Consider the following 9,188-nt stretch of genomic DNA (forward strand, 5'->3'; position numbering starts at 1 on the left):
TAGAGGAGGAGATGAAACGGCTTCTTCCCCCCTCCCCCCTCTCTCACACATATACCTGTGCCCGCATCCCACCCCCTCCTGCCAAAGGAAATCTCTGCAGAGCTTTTCAGTAGGTACCGGGGCTCAAAGTAGTACCCCGCCTTCCTAACCTGAGACACGGAGAAGGGTTCCTCGTTTGAAAAGATGTCCCGGAGCTCAAATTATGTGTCTTGCCCCTAACGTGAGATATATTATTTTGGGGGGTGGGGCGGTATTGTTTAAGAGGTCCCGGAGCTCGCGTCTTTCCTCCACCTCCCGGCCTGAAATATGTGATGGTTTAATTGTTTGAAAGGATCTGGGACTGGGGTTCGGGAGCCCCCAGCTTGAGGTACAGCATATGATGGTTTAGTGTAATTGAAAAGGTCCTGGGGCTCATGTCTCCCCCTCCCCCAACTCAAGGTGTGTGATGGTTTTATTGATTTCTTTTTCTTTTTCCAGATTCTGACACTTAAAAAAAAATTCCCATACCAAACTGTGTTACAAAAGTAACATTGCTGAAAGTATAAATATAAATTAGCCCATTAAACAATATTTCAGGATTCAGATTACATTTCTTTAACGTACAATATATTACAAATAGGATTAACCATCTTCTGTTTAATATAATATTCGAGCTACTATATCATACTAATTTTTCCTTTACAGCATTCATTGTATTTTATAACCTGTAATCAGAACAAATGAACCCATTAATTACATCCACATTTCATTGTTAAGAGGTTCTGGGGCTCCTTCCGCTGGAAGTATGTGGTGGCTAATTTTACTTAAAGGGTCTCGGGGGCTCACGCCCACGAATTCTTTCATGAGCAACCTTCAGGGGCTGCATATCAATGGGGGCGTGGCAAGAGGCAAAAATGGGCGGAGTAACAGATGCGACGGTTTTGTAGGCTACAATTAAACCAGGCACATTTCAGAAGTTTGTACCAAACAGCCTCTCTCCATCCAAGGAAGCCAGAAGTGGCACATCCCAGAGGAGCGAAAGCACAAGGGAAGGGGGGTGGAGCAGAGTCAGCGAGGGGCGTGGCCTGAGGAAAGTCCCGAGGGCCAGATACAGTCATACCTCGGGTTACAGATGCTTTGGGTTGCGTGATTTCAGGTTGCGCACCGTGCCAAACCAAGAAGTACCAGAACAGGTTTTGGCGCTTGCACATGCACTGAAGCACTAAATCGCGCTTTGCGCATGCGCAGAAGCACCGAATCGCAACCCATGCGTGTGCAGACGCAGCGCTGCGGGTTGCGGACACTGCGGGTTGCGAATGTGCTTCCCACATGGATCACGTTCGCAACCTGAGCATCCACTGTACTAGAGGCTTGGAAGGCTGCATTTGTCTCCCACACCTGAGACTGTGGTTCTTCTTTAAAGTGAAGGCAGGAGAAGAGTGTTGGACTAGGACCTGGGAGATTGGGCTTCAAATCCCCACTTGGCTATGAAGCTCACTGGTTGACCTTGGTGGCCAGCCACTGTCTCTCAGCCTAACCTACCTCACAGGGTTGTTGTGGGGATTCAGTGAGGAGGGGGAGAACCATGGATATAGCCTTCAGCTCCTAGAAGAAAAAGGTGGGATATAAGAATTGTTGGCATCCCTCAAGAGACAATGGAGTGTGCCTCGGGGCAGGGGGAGTCAAGCCACTGTGATAACAGCATCAAAGTGACCTCCCTGGGGTGCAAACCTGGGCAGTGTGCATGGAGGTCCTTGGGCTGCTCAGACAACAAGACTCCCCTCTCAGCCTGGCTGATGTGGTCCAAAGGAAGGCAGAGCAATATGTTTGGCACCAGCTTGGTTGCAGGAGTTGGCAGGAGGCATAGAAGAACCGTCTTAGGAACTCCACTCTGGATTTCTGTAGAGTTTACTCCAGGCATAGGCAAACTCGGCCCTCCAGACCAGTGGTCAGGGATGAAGGGAGTTGTAGTCCCAAAAACATGTGGAGGGCCGAGTTTGCCTATGCCTGGTTTAGGTAAAGGTAAAGGGACCCCTGACCATTAGGTCCAGTCGTGGCCGACTCTGGGGTTAATACCCCTCCCCTAACACCCTATACACCCCAATATAAGTGCAATGAAATAAATAAATATCCAGTCAGACCATCTGGCTCAGTATTATCTACACAGCCTGGCGGTGGCTCACCAAAATTTCAAACAAGGGTCTCTCCTAGCCTTACCTGAAGATGCTGGGGTTTGGACCTGGGACGTTCTGCATGCAAAGCAGGTGCTTTGCCACTGAGTTACAGCCCTTCCCCTAACCACAAGTTAAGATACGATTTCTTATGGTTCTAAAACGAAGAAGCTGCAAGAAATAAGAAGCTACCTAATATCGAATCAGACCATTGCTCCATCTAGCTCAGAACTGTCTTCACTGACCGGCAGAGGCTTTCCAGGGCTTCAGACGGGGAGTGTCTTTTCCATCCCTAAATAAATAAATGAGGCGGAGAGGGTGGATTCAGTAGGTTATTGGAAATGGCAGGCAGGGGAGGTTGCCCCATTTTGATGAACGGGGTGCCAATCTCAGCAAGTCCCCTCCAGCCTGCTTTCCTAACTTCTAACCAGTCCAGGGGGTGGCGTTGCCTGTCAGCTTCCTTCTCCTTAATCTCTCTCTCTATAACTCAGCAGGGATGGTGGGAAAGCTAGAAGTAGTTGGCTCTGCCTGTCCTTGAATCTGGCGCCACCTACTGTTGGGCTCCCTCCCTTCCATCCTATTCCATGTCTCAAGGGGCACCAGCCACAGCTAGAGACTGTTCAGGTTGGAACTGAGTGTTCCAACGAAGTGGCATTACAAGTATTATTATTGCAATCTCAGAGCTGGGGTGGCCCTGCTGGATCAGGTCAATGGCTCCTCTAGTTCAGCATCCTGTTTCCAGCTAGCTTCTCCCAGGACTTGTGTTGAACCTTGTGGGGTTATCTCAAGAAGGAGCCCATAGCTCAGTGGTAGAACATCTGCTCTGCATTTACAAGGTCCCAAGTTCAATTCCCTGGCATCCCCAGGGAATCACCCCTGCCTGAAACCCTTGAGAGCTGCTGCCAGTTCGGCAGCAAGAGCTTTGATCACAGCAAAATGGAAGAGTAATGAAATCCTCTCTATACAAGATTGGATCCAAAAGCTGTCAGAATATGCCGAATTAGATGGTCTATCAGAAAAAATAAAGAATAAATCAAAACAGGAATTTGTTTCAAAATGGGAGGTTTTCAAAGAATATCTGAAAAATAAATATAGTAGTTTAAATTCTGTTGCAGCATTCGAGGAACTTCAGTAATAGTTGCAAGGTAGATATAAGAAATTAGATTTATTAAGAATACGTTTAATTATGATAAAAAGCGTGTATTGGCAATAAATAATATGAATTTGAAATATGGAATAGACGGGAGGTTGGGTCTTTAGTGTTAAGACCAATAGATGTTTTATTGTTTGCTAAGAAAATTATGTGTCTATGGTTATTCTTGTGTGTAATTTGGTATTTGTGTGTTTTTTTTCTTTTTTCTTGTTGTATCAATAAAAATCTTTTTTAAAAAAGAGATTGCTGCTGCCAGTCAGTGTAGGCAATACTGAACTAGGTGGGCGAATGAGTCTGACTCAGCATAAAGCGGCAGGAGTGGTCAATTTCACTCCCTGCCCAGAAGACAAAAGGAACCGTGTATCTTCTTTGCAGAACTCATTCCAGCTTCCTCTGACGCTCTGCTCGCTCGTTTTCATGACTCCTTCCTTCCTGTACCCAAATCCGCCTCGATCCACCCACTTCTCCACGCCGCAGACGATCCCCTCCGCTCCCTTTCAGACGCTATTTGTGACACGTGGCTGGAGCAAGCAGCAGGGACTACCCCGGAGTGCGCAAGAGAGGGGTGGGCGCCTGCTGCTGCTGCTGGGCTGCTGGTATTGACAATTCCTTCGCTCCCGGGGCTTCTGCCGCAATCCAGGTGCGGGAACAGGAGGGAGGGGCCGCCTCCGCTGCTGCAGAGGGCCAGGTCATGCCAGTCCGGTCCTATTTCTGGCCCAATTCATACGTGCGGCTGGGCAGATCCGCATGTCGCGCCACGGAAGGGGCGGGTTGAGATAACTCCAAGTGGGAGAGTGTAGTTTCCGTCCAGGAGGGGGCGGAGGGAGAGCAGACAACCTTGATCTCTCCACTCATCCCCATCCATCCTTGCTTCCAAAGTTTCTTTTTTTAAAAGCAACGTGTGTGTGTGTGTGTGTGTGTGTGTGTGTGTGTGTGTGCGTGTGTGTGTGTGTGTGTGTGTGTGTGGTTTAACAACAACATCAACAACAACAACAGTTGGGATGTAGTCACCAAAAGTTTTGTTTCCCCATTTTTCTCCCAGGAGCTCAAGGTGGAGTATATTAAAGTGTTCTCCCACCCTCTGTGCACAACAGCCCTGTGAGGTAGGTTAGGCTGAGAGGCAATGATTTGCCAAAGTCTCCCAGGTCCCAGCCCTGCAATCTAACCACTGCACCACCCCTTGTTTTTCCTATGTTCCTGTGCAACAGAGGAGACCCATGCTGCAAAAAGGAGTGGACCCATTGAAATGAATGAGTGTTAGTTAGTCATCATGGCCCTTTATTTCAGTGGGTGTTCTGCTCCTGGCTACAGGGACGCGGGTGGCGCTGTGGGTTAAACCACAGAGCCTAGGACTTGCCGATCGGAAGGTCGGCAGTTCGAATTCCCGCAACGGGGTGAGCTCCCGTTGCTCGGTCCCAGCTCCTGCCCACCTAGCAGTTCGAAAGCACATCAAAGTGCAAGTAGATAAATAGGTACCACTCCGGTGGGAAGGTAAACGGCGTTTCCGGGTGCTGCTCTGGTTCGCCAGAAGCGGCTTAGTCATGCTGGCCACATGACCCAGAAGCTGTACGCCGGCTCCCTCAGCCAACAAAGCGAGATGAGCGCCGCAACCCCAGAGTTGGCTACAACTGGACCTAATGGTCAGGGGTCCCTTTACCTTTATTTACTGCTCTTGGCTACCCTGTAATCATTGGATAGAGGGATGTTTTAAATGGCAAATGCTTTTAAAATGTTTTTCACCGTAACCAATTTGAGAAGTTTTTAATTGTAAATGTTTTTGAATGTTTTAAACTATGTTAGAATGGTTTTGCTTCATTTTCATTTATTTAAAAAAATATTTTATTTTCATGTTTTTAAAAGAAATATTCATATACATTTCCAATCTTGACACATCTGAGATTATTTGAATCCCTGGACTTCCTCCCCCTCCCCCCTGGTTTCCATTTTCCCCCTATTCTTCTATTGCATCTAATTACATTTTCCAAATTCAATTTATATCCTTTTTAAAAACTTTAATCTCATTACATTATAAGTGTTATAACAATTCTGCTAACGTTTTTATGTATCTACAGTGGTCTTTAAGGTACGCTATAAATTTTCCCCACCCTTTACAAAATTTCTTATCATCTTGGTGTCCGATCTTCATGGTCATCTTCGCTATTTCGGCATAGTCCATCAACTTGGTTATCTATTCTTCCTTCGTTGGGACCTTCCCTTCCATTTCTGGGGAGGTGGGGTTGCTTCATTTTTAAATTGTGCACTGTTGTTTTTCTACAGGAATTGCAAAGGCTCACCTCTCCTAAAGGGCATGGGAGAACACAATTGTTGTTGTTGTTTAGTCATTTAGTCATGTCTGACTCTTCATGACCCCATGGACCAGAGCACGCCAGGCACTCCTGTCTGCCACTGCCTCCCACAGTTTGGTCAAACTCATGCTGGTAGCTTCGAGAACACTGTCCAACCATCTCTTCCTCTGTCGTCCCCTTCTCCTTGTGCCCTCCATCTTTCCCAACATCAGGGTCTTTTCCAGGGAGTCTTCTCTTCTCATGAGGTGGCCGAAGTATTAGAGCCTCAGCTTCACGATCTGTCCTTCCAGTGAGCACTCAGGGCTGATTTCCTTCAGAATGGAGATGTTTGATCTTCTTGCAGTCCATGGGACTCTCAAGAGTCTCCTCCAGCACCATAATTCAAAAGCATCAATTCTTCAGCGATCAGCCTTCTTTATGGTCCAGCTCTCACTTCCATACATCACTACTGGGAAAACCATAGCTTTAACTATACGGACCTTTATTGGCAAGAACACAATATTAATGTGCAATACCAAAGTGAATGTCTACCAGGCTTGCATGGGCTGCTTGAGGTGGGCAACCACCAGGATCAACACCTCAATGCACTGCGACAGGGAGATCTTGCTTATCACATGGCAGGACAGAGTTTCAAACAAAGATGTGCTCTCCCAAGCGCACATTCCTAGCATGTTCGCACTCCTGTCTTAGCAACATCTAAGCTGGCTTGGTCAGGTCCTTCCTTGAAATGGAAGATGGCAGCATCCCAAGGATGTGTTCTATGGGGAGATGCCTTCAGGCCCCTTGGCAGACCACCTCTGTGTTACAAAGAAACAAAAGAGGAATGTAAATGGGTGAAATTGATGGTAATTGCAGCCTGACAGGTTATAGTGAATAACTGGAAAAATGCAGAAGAGCTGAGGGTGAACCAATGGAGGGGAAAATTGAAAAATATTATAATCTTAGAATATCTAACTGTGAAGATACATAAAATGAAAGGGTTTTACGTCAGTGAGAAGGAGGAGGGTTGGTCTGAGAAGATATTGAATTATTTGGGCAGGTTTCAACAATTTGGGGCAATTAAAATGTTAAAAGTTAAATAAACCTTGTGGAGGGAGGAGTGTTAAGGTATATAGAATTGTACATATGGTTGATTTGAATATGTTATTATTGATTATGTATACCTAATGTATCAGCCACCTGGGGGGTTTCACTGTTTGTTTTCACTGTTTGTGTTTTGGTTGTTTGTAAAAAAAATATATATTTTTTAAAAAGCAAAGATGTTTGCAAACGTGACATGAACGCTGACAACATCAACCCTGCAGATGACGCTGACCTCAGTGCCTGGAAACAGACAGTCAGGTTGTGTAGCCAGAGCAAGTGACCAGAGGAGCAATGGCTGCTGGGAGGAGTGCAGAGAGAAGAAATGTGGGGATGTTCAGGAAGGCAGAAGAGGATATTTTGTTTATTAATATCCTTCCTAACTTGCACTAGCAAGTTCCTTACTTAGCAGAGTTTTTAAAAGGTAAAGGACCCCTGACAGTTAAGTCCAGTCGCAGATGACTCTGGGGTTGCGTCGCTCATCTCGCTTTACAGGCCTAGGGAGCCAGCGTTTGTCCACAGACAGTTTTTCCAGGTCATGTGGCCAGCATGACTGACCCGCTTCTGGCGAAACCAGAGCAGCGCACAGAAACACCGTTTACCTTCCCACCAGAGCGGTACCTATTTATCTACTTGCACTTTTTGGGCATGCTTTCAAACTGCTAGATTGGCAAGAGCTGGGACTGAGCAACGGGAGCTCACCCCGTCGCGGGGATTCGAACCGCTGACCTTCTGATCGGCAAGCCCAAGAGGCTCAGTGCCACCCACATCCCTGTAGAGACCACAGCGCCACCCTGTAGCAGAGTTTACAGCGGATAGCTGGTTGCAGGCTTGTTTAAGCCTCTCAATATTAGGTTCCTGGTAAGTTCACATATCCTTCTTAAAAGAATAAACAAACAACAATCTTGTGTAAAGTATATAAAATAAGTTTACTCACATCATCAGTTCACAGTTGCATCCCTGAAGGCAGAATTAGTTACAAATTAGTTACATGTGGATCTACTCCAATGACGGAGGAAGTCAAGAGAGAGTATGGCAAGCATTCCTTGCCCTTTTGTTACCTGAGCAGGTAAGGTCACGCCCACCTCTAGTCACATGCAAAGGAAGGATGTCCCAGCCAGGAGGAAACAGGAAGTTTTCGACTGGCTGGACCAAACATTCCCCTGCATGTCCACTCTAGGAAAACAAGGAATGTTGTACTTTACTGCTACTTATGTATCACATCCTACAAGAAATGTCACGGTGCATCTGCAGCAGCACAACCAGGCACCTTCATCTGCCCCAGCAGCAACAAAACAAGACTCTCCCATATTGGTCTTGACAGCCACAGCAGGCGCTGCAACCGTCCAAAAGTTTGACTTCGTCCCCAAAGGCACACTCCTCCATTGTCTCCCGAGACAGACGGGATGCCAACCAACAGGAAATGGGGAGATAAAATGACAAAAATGGAAGACTATCACAAAATGGAAGGCTGCCGCCAAATGCCTGCTGGAAAAGGAAATACTTAGTCACTGAATAATAGAACAGTAGAATTGGAAAATTGAAAGTGACCCCAAAGGTCATCTCGTCTAACTCACTGCAATGCAGGAATCACAGCTAACCATGTGCCAGAGGCTCAAGCAAGGAGGGTATCCCATGTTCCTTTTTTGTATGGTGGCAGGTCTGCTGTGCCAACCTATTCACTGAGGACCTGCATCGTAGCTTGCACCGGGTACCCCTCTCACCCAGGCTGGGAAAGACTCAGGAGACTGAGATCGCTGGACTGACAGATTTGGGACGTTATTCTAGAATACTGTTTTGGCGCTCCTCTTTCTGGAAGCTCATCCCGGCATTTCATAGCAATCCCTCCCTGAAAGGATGCTCCCTGTCTATTTGCTCTGTCATCCAGAGGACATTTCTAAAAGGCGAAGGCTTCCTCTGACCTCCCAGGAGCAAAATGCTCAGAGAAATCTATTTCCCTGGGCAGCAGGAAACCCATCAGCTGCTGAATATGATAGAGCATTTTCCCTCCTCCTCCTCCTTTAAAGAGGCAGCCGCTTCCTGGCTCAGAGGCTGCTGTTCGTCAGCCAGGGTTAGATATAATCACACACACACACATCCCAAACGCTGAGCATTCCAGCTTCAATGGAAGCCAAGGAGAGCTGGCCTGCCTCAGCACATCTGGGGAATCTGCTCCCCTTCCAGCCAATACGCACAAGGGAGAAAATGCTGCCGTGTGCTTTGACCTCGTCAACAATCGCGGGGAAATGCTGGAAGAGGCAATACAGCCGAGCATCTTGGCAGGATGCGAGAGAGGGAAGAGAGATCAGTGTGACATTGAGAGGAGGGAGCGGGGGCGGGGTGGGGGGCCCTCCAGGAACCTTTAAAGCCGAGCGTGGTTGAAAACGGGGCACCAGAGAGAGAATCCCACTGAATAAGCTAAGCAGAGGAAGAGAGGTTGACCTCCTTTCAGCACACCCCCCTAAGGGGTATAGGTAAGGGACAGAGTGAGAGAGTACC

Source organism: Podarcis raffonei, chromosome 16 (assembly GCF_027172205.1).
Source record: "Podarcis raffonei isolate rPodRaf1 chromosome 16, rPodRaf1.pri, whole genome shotgun sequence".
Taxonomy (NCBI): Eukaryota; Metazoa; Chordata; class Lepidosauria; order Squamata; family Lacertidae; genus Podarcis; species Podarcis raffonei.